Source organism: Musa acuminata, chromosome BXJ2-4, assembly GCF_036884655.1.
Source record: "Musa acuminata AAA Group cultivar baxijiao chromosome BXJ2-4, Cavendish_Baxijiao_AAA, whole genome shotgun sequence".
Taxonomy (NCBI): Eukaryota; Viridiplantae; Streptophyta; class Magnoliopsida; order Zingiberales; family Musaceae; genus Musa; species Musa acuminata.
The window spans coordinates 34,632,189-34,647,353 of record NC_088341.1 but is presented as its reverse complement, the minus strand read 5'-3'; positions in this window follow the sequence as shown (position 1 = coordinate 34,647,353).

Genomic DNA, 15,165 nt, shown 5'->3' with positions numbered 1-15,165 from the left:
ATAAGTTGTGTGTGTATGTGTGTTTGTGTTATGAGTCATGTGTATATGTGTATGAGTTGTGTATGTTAAGCGTGTGTGTGTTGTTACGAGTTGTCTGTGTATTGTGTATGTTATATGTATATGTGTGTTGTGTGTGTTGTTATGATGTGTATGTTGTGATGAGTTGTGTGTATATGTGTGTGTTGTGTATGCTATGCGTGTGTGTTGTTATGAGTTATATGTGTATGTGTTATGTGTGTGTGTTGTTAAGATATGTGCGTTGTGTATAGTGTGTGTTGTTATGAGTTATTTGTATATGTGTGTATTGTGTATATTATGTGTGTGTTGTTACAAGTTTCGTGTGTATGTGCGTGTGTTATGTATGTTATGTGTTTATGTAATATGTGTTATGAGTTGTGTGTATTTGTGTGTTGTTAAAAGATGTGTGTGTATGTGTTTGTGTTGTGTATGTTATGTGTATATGTAGTGTGTGGTGTGTATGTTATTTGTATATGTAGTATGTGTTGTGTGTATGTATATTATGTTTGTGTTGTTTATGTTGTTGTATTGTTTTAGTGTGAGTTGTGTGTGTAGTGTGTAGTGCGTGTAGCATGTGTGTATTGTGTATGTGTAGTGTATGTTATGTGTTGTGTGTGTATATGTGTATTGTGTGTGTTATATTTGTGTTATTTTCGTGTATATTGTTTATTGTGTGTGTGTATTGTGTGTTTGTGTATTGTGTATTTGTAGTGTGTTTGTTGTGTTGTGTGTATACTATTGTGTGTATTATTTATGTTATTTTCGTGTGTGTTGTTTATTATGTGTGTGTTATATGTGTATATGTATTGTGTGTATGTTGTGTATGTTATGTGTGTGTGTTGTTACCAGTTGTATGTGTATGTGTTTATGTTGTGTATGTTATGTATGTATGAAGTATGTGCGTAGTATATGTTGTGTGTATGTATATTGAGTGTGTGTTGTTTGTGTTATTATATTATTTTTGTATGTAGCGTGTATAGTGTGTAGTGTATAGTGTGTATATGTATTATGTGTAATATGTTGTGTATATATAATGTGTATTGTGTGTGTTGTTTGTGTTATTTTTGTGTGTGTTGTTTATTGTGTGTGGTTGTTGTGTGTATTGTGTGTGTATAGTGTGTGTTGTGTTGTTTGTATATGTGTATTATGTGTATTGTTTGTATTATTTTCATGTGTTGTTTATTGTGTATGTGTATTGTGTTGTGTGTGTAGTGTTATGTTGTATGTGTATTGTGTGTATGTGTAATGTTTTGTGTTGTGTGTGTATGTGTAGTGTGTGTTGTGTGTATGTATATTGTGTGTATTGTGTCTTAGTGTGTGTTGTTATGTTTGTACGTTTAGTGTGTGTAATGTGTGTTGTGTATGTTGTGTGTGTTTGTGAGTTGTGTATGTGTGTGCTGTTATGAGTTATGTGTGTATTGTGTGTAATGTGTGTAGTGTGTGTTGTTATGAGTTTGTGTGTGTATTGTGTGTTGTTAAGAGTATTGTGTTGAGCGTGTTGTGTATATTATGTGTGTTGTGTGTGAGCGTGTTGTGTATATTATGTGTGTTGTGTGTGTATTGTGTTGTATATATTATGTGTGTTGTGTGTGTGTAGTGTGTTGAGTTGTGTGTGTAGTGTGTTGTTATGAGTTGTGTGTTATATGTGCATGTGTATTGTGTGTGTATGTGTATTGTGTCTTAGTGTGTGTTGTTGTTATATTTGTGCATTTAGTGTGTGTATAATGTGTGTTGTGTATGTTGTGTGTGTTTGTGAGTTGTGTATGTGTGTTGTTATGAGTTGTGTGTATTGTGTGTAATGTGTATAGTGTGTGTTGTTATGAGTTGTGTGTGTATTGTGTGTAATGTGTATTGTTAAGAGTATTGTGTTGAGCGTGTTGTGTATATTATGTGTGTTGTGTGTGAGCGTGTTGTGTATATTATGTGTATTGTGTGTGTATTGTGTTGTATATGTTATGTGTGTTGTGTGTGTGTATTGTGTTGTATATGTTATGTGTGTTGTGTGTGTGTATTGTGTGTATGTGTGTGTGTGTTATGAGTTGTGCGTTTATGTTTGTGAGTAGTGTGTGTTATATGTGTATTGTGTATATTATGTAGTGTGTGTTATTTGTGTGTGTAGTGTGAGTTGTGCGTGTATAGTGTGTGTTGTGTTATTAATTGTATGTTGTGTATGTTATGTGTGTGTTTGTTGTTGGTGTGCAGTGTGTGTTGTTTGTGTGTAGTGTATGTTATGTGTGTAGTTTTTGTGTGTAGTGTGAGTTGTGTGTGTTTTTGTATGTTATGAGTTGTGTGTGTTGTTTATTAGTTAGTTGTATGTTGTGTATGTTGTATATGTGTTGTGTATGTGTGTTGTATATGTGTTGTGTATGTGTGTGTATTGTATATGTTTTGTGTATGTGTTGTGTGTGTTATATGTGTAAGTGTATTGTGTGTGTGTGTAGTGTGTGTTATGTATGTTGTGTGTAGTTAGTTATATGTAGTGTGTGTGTGTTATGAGTTGTGTGTTTGTGTTTATGTGTAGTATGTATTATGTGTGTGTTGTGTATGTTATGTGTGTATTGTTATTTGTGTGTATGTTGTTTGTGTGCTGTGTGTGTACTGTATGTTGTTTGTGTGTGTTATGAGTTGTATGTGTAATGTGTTGTATGTGTATTGTGTATATTATACGTGTGTATGTGTGTCTAGTGTGTGTTGTGTATGTTGTGTATGTATAGTGTGTGTTGAGTTGTGTGTGTAGTGTGTTGTTGAGTTGTGTGTGTTATATGTGTATGTGTATTGTGTGTGTGTTATGTTGTGTGTGTATGTGTATTGTGTCTTAGTGTGTTATGTTTGTGCGTTTAGTGTGTGTGTGTAATGTGTGTTGTGTGTGTGTAGTGCGTGTTGTGTATGTTTTGTGTGTAGTGTGTTGTTTATGAGTTGTGTGTTTGTGTGTTGTGTGTATGTTGTGTATATAGTGTGTGTTATTTATGAGTAGTGTATGTGTATGTTGTGTATATATATTATGTGTGTATAGTGCGATGTTATGAGTTGTATGTGGTATGTGTATCCAAACATTATTAATTTTAAAATTTATATTATTATAAAAAATTATAATAAAATTAAAAATAAAAATAAAATTTTACTTATCCGAAAACTAAAATTAAAAAATTTATCCTAAAAATAGAATATGATTTTACCCTTAAAAAATAAATTTTATCCTTAAAAAATAAAAAAATAATTTTGTATATCCTAAAATAAAATTATATCCGAAAAATAAAAATTTTATACTAAAAGTAAACTATAATTTTATCCTTAAAAAATAATATTTGTCCTTTAAATAATTTTGTTTATCCTAAAAATAAAATTATTTTTTAAAAAAATTATATTATTATAAATTAAAAAAATTATGCAACAAATTAAATATCTAAATTTGTTTATCTTAACATTATTAATTTTATTGATGAAAAAATAGATATAATAGACAATGAGATAATTTTCAAATTTCAATTGATTATAACGGAGGATGTCGATGATGAGAAATGATATAAATGATGGCAAATGATATAAATGATACCATTTAAAATAATGACCGTTATGAATGAGATAAGTAATGACTAAAACTGAGTACTGTTTTATCAACTTAGATATAATTATCAAATGATCTTTTGAAAGACATTAATAGACGAGAGACACAAATTAAAATCGTTATTTTACGATCCAACTCGTGATAGGAGATGGAGGAATCAAATCATTAACAAGACCGAATATCAAAGCATTTGAGAAGTCATGATTTGCTAAAACTTGCATCGATGACCAAACTAAGTTAGCCATTCTTCTCTAGTATTTTAAGGATTATTTAAAAAAAAATTAAACTTCTATTAAGGGATAAAATGATAATCAACATATCGATTTTCTTTTAAAAAATATGAGATACTAAAAAAAATAATAATAACTCCAAAATTTGTCAGATTGAAAAAGATCCAAAGAGCTATCTCCTCCTAGACACAATATCCTTTACATGAATCCATCTAATATTTCTATGAATCATCACTATATGAGAAAAAGAGGATTCACTAGTAAGATGCAATGACAATGAATGATATATATACATAGAGTGGAAGAGAGAGAGAAACAGAGAGAGATAAAACACAACGTGTTGGATACCTCGTTTATTTATAACACATTGAGTTATCAACTTCTTTAAAAGAGATAATAAATAAATAAAAATAAAATGAAGAAAAGTTGTCTGTTAAAATCATGCACACTCAAAATTGTTCTCCCAAACCTCTCGATTTTTGTTCCGTACAAAGAGAATTTTTGAGCAAAAAATATAATAAAAAATTCTCATTTATAGGATGGATAATGCTTTCAACGGGTATAATTATGTCTGAAACTTCATATGACATTGGTCTTTCATGATAAACAAATATAATGTTTCATTCCCAAAATGGATGATTATCTTGAACAGTTCGAGATGGTTCGGATTTCTATTCTAGCTTCTCATTCTATTATATGTCATAGTATATGTGGCCACGGTCATGATTCTCATGCAGCATCACATTCCGACGTATCTCTTTACACGATTTTTAAATTTTGCTTCCCTTGCCTAAATCAACTCATCATGTTATCATCTAGAATAAAATTGTGATATAGAAAAAGAATTTATAGCCACAAAAAAAAAGAAAGTATGATAATGTTTACTTCATCACTGAACCCATGAAGGCATTCGCCATACATGAAAGTGCAAGATTTTGATATCTTTATACCGGGAGAATACTTGCATGTACTGTAAGATAAATTGGCAAACTATTTAGTAAAGCTCTTGAACTCTTCTAGAGTACATCAGTAAAAGCTTCAAGCATCTACTTATCTAATGGAAAAAAATAAAAAATAATCAGATTCATGTGTCATGACTATGTCTGATTAACAAACTATAAGACAAAAAAATAACAAAGTCCATTAAAACACAAACACACGTTTCTAGAGCTTGTATGAAGAAGTCGGTTCATTGCTCTGCTTTCTTTATCAAGAGGCCTTAGAAGAACACACAGAACATGGACAACAATAGAAAGATAAGATTTAAGGTTCCAAGACTACAATACTGAGTTGTCTGCTTTGTAACTTAACTTTGCTCAGTTGATACCGTTAGAAAATGTGCTCTCACCAAATGAACAGACAATCTCATCCTACCACCATTATTATTATCTTACACCATTACAAAATCAAAATTTAACCATTAGATGAATGTACCATCTGCTCAGTGCTTTTTCTGGGAAATTGGATGAAACAACGGCTAGTTGTTTCATTGGATATATTGCATCCTTTGGAATGTGCATCACAAAGTTGAAGATTAAGTAAAGATTCCTTCACTTGAATCCATAATAAAAAAAAGTTATATGAATTGAAAGATATGTATGAGCTGCTGAAAAACTGCACGAGATGCCAAGTATTGCCAATACAATACCTAGGAGCTACCCGGGTGGCACATGACTAGATGGGCCTTTGGGGTAGTGTCTAAGGCTGGTTCGCTACCTTATTCAGTAGTAGTGTCATGTGGGCACTTATAGGGACTTTGGACCATGGTGAACCACCTTGGACCTTTTGTCACACAACCGTTCAGAGCTTCGAAGTCTATGTTTGTAACTTACATTGTCTGTTATGTGTTTATTAAAATGATTGCTTGTGGATCTCAAGTTAAACATTTTCTCTAACCCATCTTTTATCCGTAAGGGATCATAAGTGATTTTAGGAAAGCTGACCCTTTGTAGACAAACACACAAGGGTATCACACGACTTAAGTAAAACCAGCTTTGTAACACCTTTGTGCAATACCATAAGAGGCATTCTTTATCCTAACTAGTGATTGAGTTGCAATAAGAATAATAATTGATATTGGTCATTCAACGATAAGTGTCGTATATGCATGTTGCTCAAAGCAAAACGATTAGCTTCCTATGTCAAGAATGCCAATATACAAGGAAGACAATGCTAACTAAATATATTCTAACTCTTCTTTAGCATGTGGGATGGCATATTACACCCAGGCTCATTTAAGGAAGATAGTTATACTCCAATCTTATAACCCTTTCAACTAAAGCAAACACAAGAATATCATCACTTCTATTGCAATCTACAAAGAAAATCTTGACAATCTCAACCCAATTACAGAAGCTGAAGGCAGTAATCATAAATATTCTAACAAAGGATTAATTTTTCAAACTATCACCAAGTATGATCCAACCAAATTAAATAATGAAAAGGACCATCGTTGACATGTGAACTAGAAAAAAAATCAACAGTTATATGGTACAGTATGCTATTAATAAAAAATCAACAAATATATGGTACATTATGATTATGCTATTAATGCTTGAAAGAAAAACATGAACAGGAAAATATTTGTTACCTATATTAAACAGAATTCCATGCGCTGGTGCTTCAACAAACGTGGCATAGTTTACTCACATTAGCTTCTTTAGAGTGCAGATTGAATTGGGGTTGAATTGGCATTAACCAGAAAGTTGTGTTCCCACCTCCTTTGGGTTATCAATGTGTTCATGCTTTACTAGTGCATGTTCATTCCAAATAATTAGAAAACCATAAACGCTTAGTTGAAAGAAAAGATCTTAAAAAAAGAGACAGTAATTCTTGCAAGTAACTTTGGCAAGATAGAAGCTCTCAATTTAATCTAAGGCTAGAGATGACACCACAAAGATGTGAAGATAGTGAGTTTTCACATACAATGGAATGTAAATTTACAGACTTGCATATATCAGTAAAAATTAATTGGCTAAGGAATATATTAATTTCATTGTTTCCATGTTTAAAGTGGTTACTCAAAGAGTAAGAAACTACAACTATAAAACTTTTACAGACTCACCAACTATATCAGATTGTAAGCATTCGATTTTAGTTGAAGAAGATGCTGATTGATTTGGGTCCAATATCTCGATTTGTTTGGAAGGAGAATCAGCAAGGTGCTGCAAAACCAGAGGAGATTAAGTTATCACTGGTAGAAACTTTAGATTCATCCTTCTGTTGTTCGAGAAACTTTAGATTCATCCTTCTGTTGTTCCTCAATCCACTTCCACTGAGCATATTGTCGAGATGGAGAAGGTTTTGGAGGTTCAAAAACTTTTGATATTCATTCCACCTACCCAGGACCAGACAGCATCTCTGTTTTCTAGTGTCCATAGGAGTTTAAGGTAATATGTGAAAATCCGTTGGCAATTGTCAGCTATTACAACATTAAATCCAATAAATTTTTTCCTTCAAATATCGGATGCTTTCAAAGTTACTGAAAGCAGAAGATCCAACAAGTTGTTGTATATGTTGTACCTAAAAGAACACATACATAAAGCAAGCTGACACCTCCATGTCCTCTAAGCTCATGCACTTGCAGTTACTTTGTACTCTTGTACCAGGCTTGAATCGCCCAATATGTAGGTGGTCCATTAGTGGAGCTACGATCAGATCAGTAAATACCAACAATACCATATGGTTCCAACCTAAATTACAATTCCTATTTCTTTTCATAACTTAACCATCGCACTACCCCCACCCCCAAAACACCCACCTCTTTCTGCTTTTCACTAATGACACTACCAAGAGGGAGACGATTTCCATGAATGATAACTACAACTTCAAAAGTGATGTCTACTTTGTGATTACAAGTTCACTTTCGTGAAAGTATATCCATCTTTAGGTTTCACTATCTCTTTTATTAAATACAAAGGACCGAGAAGCCAACCTTTACAACAACAGAACATCGACAACATAAAATATTTCATTGTAGATCATCGTAATATTTTTGCCATTTCCTTAGACACTTGCACCTTTCACTTACAGTGACTTTTCTTTAAGCTGCAAAGAGAAATAACCTCCATAAAAACCACAGTCGTAATCAACTCTGTCCATATCACTGCCAGTTAAGCGAAGAATTCAACGAGTTTCATATAAGAATTTAGTCTTAGTGTAGAGAAAAATACAAAGATCGCAACACTTAATCGTTACCACACTTTTGTTGAGCTAATCTGGTTTGGTACAATTTCATCTACTAAGAAGAAATCACTCTGAAAACATTCAGAGAAATTTACATTATATGTTTACTCTGAGACAAAAAAAGCATCTAGAAGTTTAATTCGCTTAGTACCTTGTCTTCCTGCGAGATCTCACAAGTTGAGATTATGTGTTCAATATCCTTCCCTCCTCTGTGGATACAAGCAATACCAAAGTCCCTACATATACATCTGATCTGGAGAGAAATAACGAGTACATTTGATCATATTTTCTCTCTCTCTCTCTCTCTCTCTCTCTCACACACACACACACACACACACACATTCAACTAAATTACACAAGAATGATCTCAGATCTGGAGAGAAATAACAAGTACATTTGATCATATTTTCTATCTCTCAATCTCACTCTCACTCTCTCTCTCTCACACACACATTCAACTAAATTACACAAGAATGATCAAAGGTAGTCATACCTATAGCAAAAACAAAGTAAATGAAGCTGATCGATAACTGGCTTATGTTACGATCGATTTTTCTTCGAGTACTGTCTATGTTTTTAATCTTTTCTTGACAGTGAAAACAAAGCTTAAGTTATTCATTGTTGGAAGTGGCACGGTCTTTATCATCAAACATCTTCGTTTCAAGTAGAAAAACAAAAAAACAATTATTCTAAGAAAAGCAAAAATCGAAAAAGATAACATTTGAAGAAGATGCAATGTGCCACTTAGCTCCCAATTACACTCCGCTGTTATTGATGAGTAGTCAAACTTTGATCCGTCATTCTGTCTCAACTGGCAAATGATCTTAACTCATAAATGATTCTGACTCTGGTGTGGGATCGATTGAGTTTTGTTGATCCCTATTTTTTCTGACGAATCTCTCAAATGATGAAAAATAATAGGGATGTGCATTTGTCTGTGTTTGTTGTGTATGTGTGTTATATGTTATGTATACATATGTGTGTGTTGTGTGTGTGGGTGTGTGTTGTATGTGTGTGCGTTGTATTTTGTGTGTGATGTGTATGTGTGTATTTATGTGTTATGTGTGTGTGGAGTGTGTTTTGTATTTATGTGTGTGTATGTGTTTTTGTATGTTATGTGTGTATGTGTGTGTTTATGTATGTTGTGTATCATGTGTTGTGTGTGTTGTGTGTGTGTTTGTATTGTTTGTGTGTTATGTTATATGTTGTGTGTTTGTGTTATGCATTGTGTGTGTGTGTTGTGTTGTGTGTGTGTTTTGTGTTATGTTTTATGTATGTGGGTGTTGTGTTGTGTTTGTTTTGTGTTCTATATTGTGTGTGTGCTGTGTGGTGTGTGCATTTTGTTTGTTTTGTATATTGTGCTTGTGTGTGTTGTCTATGTTTTGTGTATGTTATGCATATATGTGTTTGTACTACATGAGTGTATTGTGTATGTTTGTTGTGCGATATGTGCGTTGTGTTTGTTTTGCATTATGTGTGTGCGTATGTGTACCTGTTACGTGTGTTGTATGTTTATTTTTTATATGTCGTGTTTGTTTTATGTGATATGTTTGTGTACTGTATATGTTATGCGTGTGTAGTGTACGTTGTTATGAGTCATGTGTGTATATGTGTGTTGTGTTTGTTATATGCGTATTGTGTGTAGTATGTGTTTTATGAGTTGTGTGTATATATGTGTGTTATCAGAAATGTGTGTATATGTGGGCATGTGTTGTGTATATTATGTGTGTGTGTGTGTTGTGTATATTAAGAGTTGTGTGTGTTTGTGTGTTGTGTATGTTATATGTGTGTGTGTTGTATGTTGTGTGTGTATGTTGTGTCTTTTAAGTGTTGTGTGTTATTTATGCTGTGTTTTGTTTTATTGTGTATGTAATGTGTATAGTGTGTATTGTTTTGAGTTATGTGTGTATGTATGTATTGTGTATAGTGTGTTATTATGAGTTGTGTGTAAGTATGTAATGTATATGGATCTTTGTGCGTTGTGTTGTTTTTGTGTGTGTTGGTTTTTGTGTATGTTATGTGTGTGTTTGTGTATTGTGTATGTGTTATGTGTGTGTGTGTGTGTGTTGTGTATTGTGTATGTTATATGTGTGTGTGTAATGTGTGTTGTGTATGTTAGATGTGTGTGTGTGTAATGTGTGTTGTTTGTGTGTGTGTTATGAGTTGTGTGTGTATGTGTGCATGTATGTTGTGTATGTGCGTGTGTTGTGTATATTGTGTACGTGTATTATTATGAGTTGTGTGCTTATGTGTATGTATTGTATATATTATGTGTGTGTAGTGTTTGTTGTTATGAGTTGTGTGTATGTGTGTGTGTTGTGTTTGTGTCATCTGTATGTATATTACGAGTTGTGTGTATGTATGCATGTTATGAGTTGTGTGTGTATGTGTGTTTGTATTATGAGTCGTGTGTGTATGTGTATGAGTTGTGTATATTATGCGTGTGTGTGTGTATTGTTATGAGTTGTGTGTGTATTGTATATGTTATATGTATATGTGTGTTGTGTGTGTTGTTACAATGTGTGTGCTGTGTGTATTGTGTGTTGTTATGAGTTGTTTGTAATATGTGTGTTGTGTATGCTATGCGTGTGTGTTGTTATAAGTTGTATGTGTGCGTATTGTGTATGTTATATATGTATATGTGTTATGTGTGTGTGTGTTTTATATAGTGTGTTGTGAAGATGTGTGAGTTGTGTATAGTATGTGTTGTTATGAGTTGTGTGTATATATATGTATGTTGTTACAAGTTGTGTGTGTTGTGTATGTTATGTGTTTATGTAGTGTGTGTTATGAGTTGTGTGTAAATGTGTGTATGTGTTGTTAAAAGATGTGTGTATGTGTTTGTGTTGTGTATGTTATATTTGTATGTAGTGTGTGTTGTGTATGTTATGTGTGTATGTGTATTGAGTTTGTGTTGTTTATGTTATTTTTGTGTTCGTTGTTTGTGTAGTGTGTAGTGCATGTATTGTGTGTGTGTAGTGTAATGTTATGTGTTGTGTGTGTGTGTATTGTGCGTGTTATATTTGTGTTATTTTCGTACGTGATGTTTATTATGTTTGTGTGTGTTGTGTATTGTGTATTTGTATTGTGTGTTATGTGTTGTGTGTAGTGTTGTGTGTATTGTTTGTGTTCTTTTCGTGTGTGTTGTTTATTGTGTGTGTGTTATGTATATATATGTATTGCGTGTGTGTTGTGTCTGTTATGTGTGTGTGTTGTTTCAAGTTGTGTGTATATGTGTTTGTGTTATGTATGTTATGTTTCTATGTAGTGCGTGTATAGTATGTGTTGTGTGTATTGTGTGTATTGTTTATATTGTTATATAATTTTTGTGTGTTGTGTGTACTATGTTGTGCATATGTATATGTGTATTATTGTGTGTGTTGTTTGTGTTATTTTTGTGTGTGTTATGTGTATGTTTATTGTGTATGTGTAGTGTGTGTGTTATGTGTTATTTGTATGTGTATTGTGTGTATTGTTTGTGTTATTTTCATATGTGTTGTTTATTGTGTGTGTTATTTGTCTGTGTTGTGTGTATGTGTATTGTGTTGTGTGTGTGTAGTGTTATGTTGTATGTGTATGTGTATTATGTATGTATATAGTGCGTGTGTAGCATGTGTTGTGTATGTGTAGTGTGTATGTGTATTTGTAGTGTGTGTGTAGTGTGTGTTGTTTGTATGTGTATTATGTTTGTGTTGTTTATGTTATTGTATTGTTTTTGTGTGTATTGTGTTGTGTGTATATGTGTATTGTGTGTTGTTTGTGTTATTTTCATGTGTGTTGTATATTATGTGTTGTGTATGTGTATTATGTATGTATAGTGTGTGTTATGTGTTGTTTGTGTATTGTTTGTGTTATTTTCGTGTGTGTATGTATGTGTATTGTGTGTGTGTTGTGTATGTTATGTATGTTTGTGTTGTGTATGTATTGTGTGTGTTGTTTATGTTGTATTGTTTTTGTGTGTTGTGTGTATGTGTATTGTATGTGTGTAGTGTGTGTTATGTGTTGTGTGTATATGTGTATTATGTGTTGTGTGTATATATGTATTGGGTGTATAGTGTGTATTATATGTTGTTTGTATATGTGTATTATGTGTATTGTTTGTGTTCTTTTCGTTTGTGTTGTTTATTGTTTGTTTGTGTTATGTGTGTGTTGTGTGTATTGTTTGTTTTATTTTTATGTGTTTTGTTTATTAAGTATGTGTGAGTATGTTATGGGTATGTGTGTCGTAATACTATTTCAAAATCATCCAATTCCATCAGAACGCAGACCCAACAATGGACGGTCAGGATCGTTGTTACGGTGAGCGCCATTCCTTCTGTCGTTCCTTTCTCTCTCCGTATTGTTCTGCTCTGCTCTACTCCACTGGCCGCTGTCACGTATAAGTACTCCGATGAAGGCTTCCCCGCCTTTGGAGCGCCCTGCCGACTCGAGACCACGGTGGAGTCCCCGAGGCAGGAGCGGGAAATCCGAAGCCGAAGCCTTGCGCCCTCTGACGTTCCGCGAGAGCTAGTGGCAGCGGAGGCGGGGAAGACGCGGATCCTGGATTTCCTTCACCGTCCTCACGTACAGGACGGCGAAATGGGCAGTTTTGCTCCGCAAACGCGAGACGTTTCTGCTCTTTCCTCTTGGGCTATTTTCCGACGGAAGTTCCTCCCCAGATGGCTCTTCCCGTTCCAGAAGCGGTCCGCCGACGACGGTAGCGGACAGACGGGGCTCGGATCGGGTGGTCCGGTGTTCTTCTCGAGGTATCGTCGAAAGAAGAGGAAGGGGAAAGAAAGGACAGAGGAGGGAGAGGAGAATAGAAGAGAAAAGGTGGCCTCTCCTGATTCTAAGATGACGGAGGGGATCAATGGAGGGGTTGGCATCCGCTCGTCGGATGCGGCCTCAGGTACGTGTGGGAGGTCGATTCCTCTTGAGTTATTAAGTGTAGTTGTAGGCTAACTATTCGTCGTTTGGTTCATGCTAGAACAAAAAGGAAGGAGTCTCAAAACTGTCTAAGAACTCACCTTTTTATGAAGCATGCCAACGAGTCTCTTCCCCGAAACTTTGTCATCATAATAGTCTCTCAAACTCCAAAGGAGAGCAAAGAAGAGAGTCACAATAGAGAATATTTACCGGATAAAAAGGAAAACTGGGGTTTGGATTGAGATGCTTGATGTTTCTTCCACCATTTCTCTCCTACGTTTCATAGGGTATCCATAAGTTTTATTTCCATGTATATTTATTGGCCGAGGTCTTTTTGCTTCACAGATGTAGTTAATTATATTATGTTTTTGGTCTTTTCTTTTTCTTAATTCAAATATGGAGGAATCCTTCTGCAGGCATGGGAATTAAAGGCTACATTAGAGAAAAGAATTAGGTAAAGAAGGTGAATCATCCACATCGAGTGAATGTCTTAGCTCTTCCATTGCTGGTAGTTCTTGACTACCAGGTTCCTCCATTGCTGGTGTATGCCAATTTTTCAGCACAAGATTTGGGTTTTAATCTAAAATTTTAACTTTGCATCTTCTTCAATCAAGTTTTTGCATTAAATTCCTTGCTTTTGTATTTGTTATTATTCTGTGGTCCGGGAGTTCAATGTCACATCTTTGATCTGCAGGAGCTAGGAAGCCGAAAGAGATATCTTTTGACATAGGAATGGGAGTGGGTATGGCTTTCATCCTGTTCAAGTGGGCGACTGAATTGAACAAAATGAAGGTGCAATGAATTCCAATGGAAATGCTGCTCAAAGAAATTAAAGATGAAATCCTAAAGAAAGGCGATGGTTTTGGCATCTTAAGATCAAATCATGATATCACATCATCATTATCAGATTGTCGTGGGAATGTCAGTAAATGCAACCAGAATCAAGGGGCAAGTTTTTATATGGAAAAGGCTAAGTCTACCATGGAATCTAATGGATATTTGAATTATGTGATTAGCACCGAGAAACGAAATATGGTTCAACTGGAAGCAGAGTTAGAGTTCGAATTAGAGTAGCTGCAGCTTGAGTTGGACAGGGAGGATTCAGTAATGATCTCAGAACGAGGGCAAATACAGGTATTCTTCTTCTCAATATATCTATTTTCCTTATTGGGAATGTTGTTTTAATAACTAGCATTTGTTGAAATGGAGAAATTATTTTGTATATACAATGAAATTTAGCTTAGATCTTATGAGTTGTGTGTGTTATGTTTGTGTCGTCTGTTTGTATATTACGAGTTGTGTGTATTTGTGCGTGTTATAAGTTGTGTGTGTATGTGTGTTTGTGTTATGAGTCATGTGTATATGTGTATGAGTTGTGTATGTTAAGCATGTGTGTGTTGTTACGAGTTGTCTGTGTATTGTGTATGTTATATGTATATGTGTGTTGTGTGTGTTGTTATGATGTGTATGTTGTGATGAGTTGTGTGTATATGTGTGTGTTGTGTATGCTATGCGTGTGTGTTGTTATGAGTTGTATGTGTATGTGTTATGTGTGTGTGTTGTTAAGATATGTGCGTTGTGTATAGTGTGTGTTGTTATGAGTTATTTGTATATGTGTGTATTGTGTATATTATGTGTGTGTTGTTACAAGTTTCGTGTGTATGTGTGTGTGTTGTGTATGTTATGTGTTTATGTAGTATGTGTTATGAGTTGTGTGTATTTGTGTGTTGTTAAAAGATGTGTGTGTATGTGTTTGTATTGTGTATGTTATGTGTATATGTAGTGTGTGGTGTGTATGTTATTTGTATATGTAGTATGTGTTGTGTGTATGTATATTATGTTTGTGTTGTTTATGTTGTTGTATTGTTTTAGTGTGAGTTGTGTGTGTAGTGTGTAGTGCGTGTAGCATGTGTGTATTGTGTATGTGTAGTGTATGTTATGTGTTGTGTGTGTTATATTTGTGTTATTTTCGTGTATATTGTTTATTGTGTGTGTGTATTGTGTGTTTGTGTATTGTGTATTTGTAGTGTGTTTGTTGTGTTGTGTGTATACTATTGTGTGTATTATTTATGTTATTTTCGTGTGTGTTGTTTATTATGTGTGTGTGTTATGTGTATATGTATTGTGTGTATGTTGTGTATGTTATGTGTGTGTGTTGTTACCAGTTGTATGTGTATGTGTTTGTGTTGTGTATGTTATGTATGTATGAAGTATGTGTGTATGTATATTGAGTGTGTGTTGTTATATTATTTTTGTGTGTAG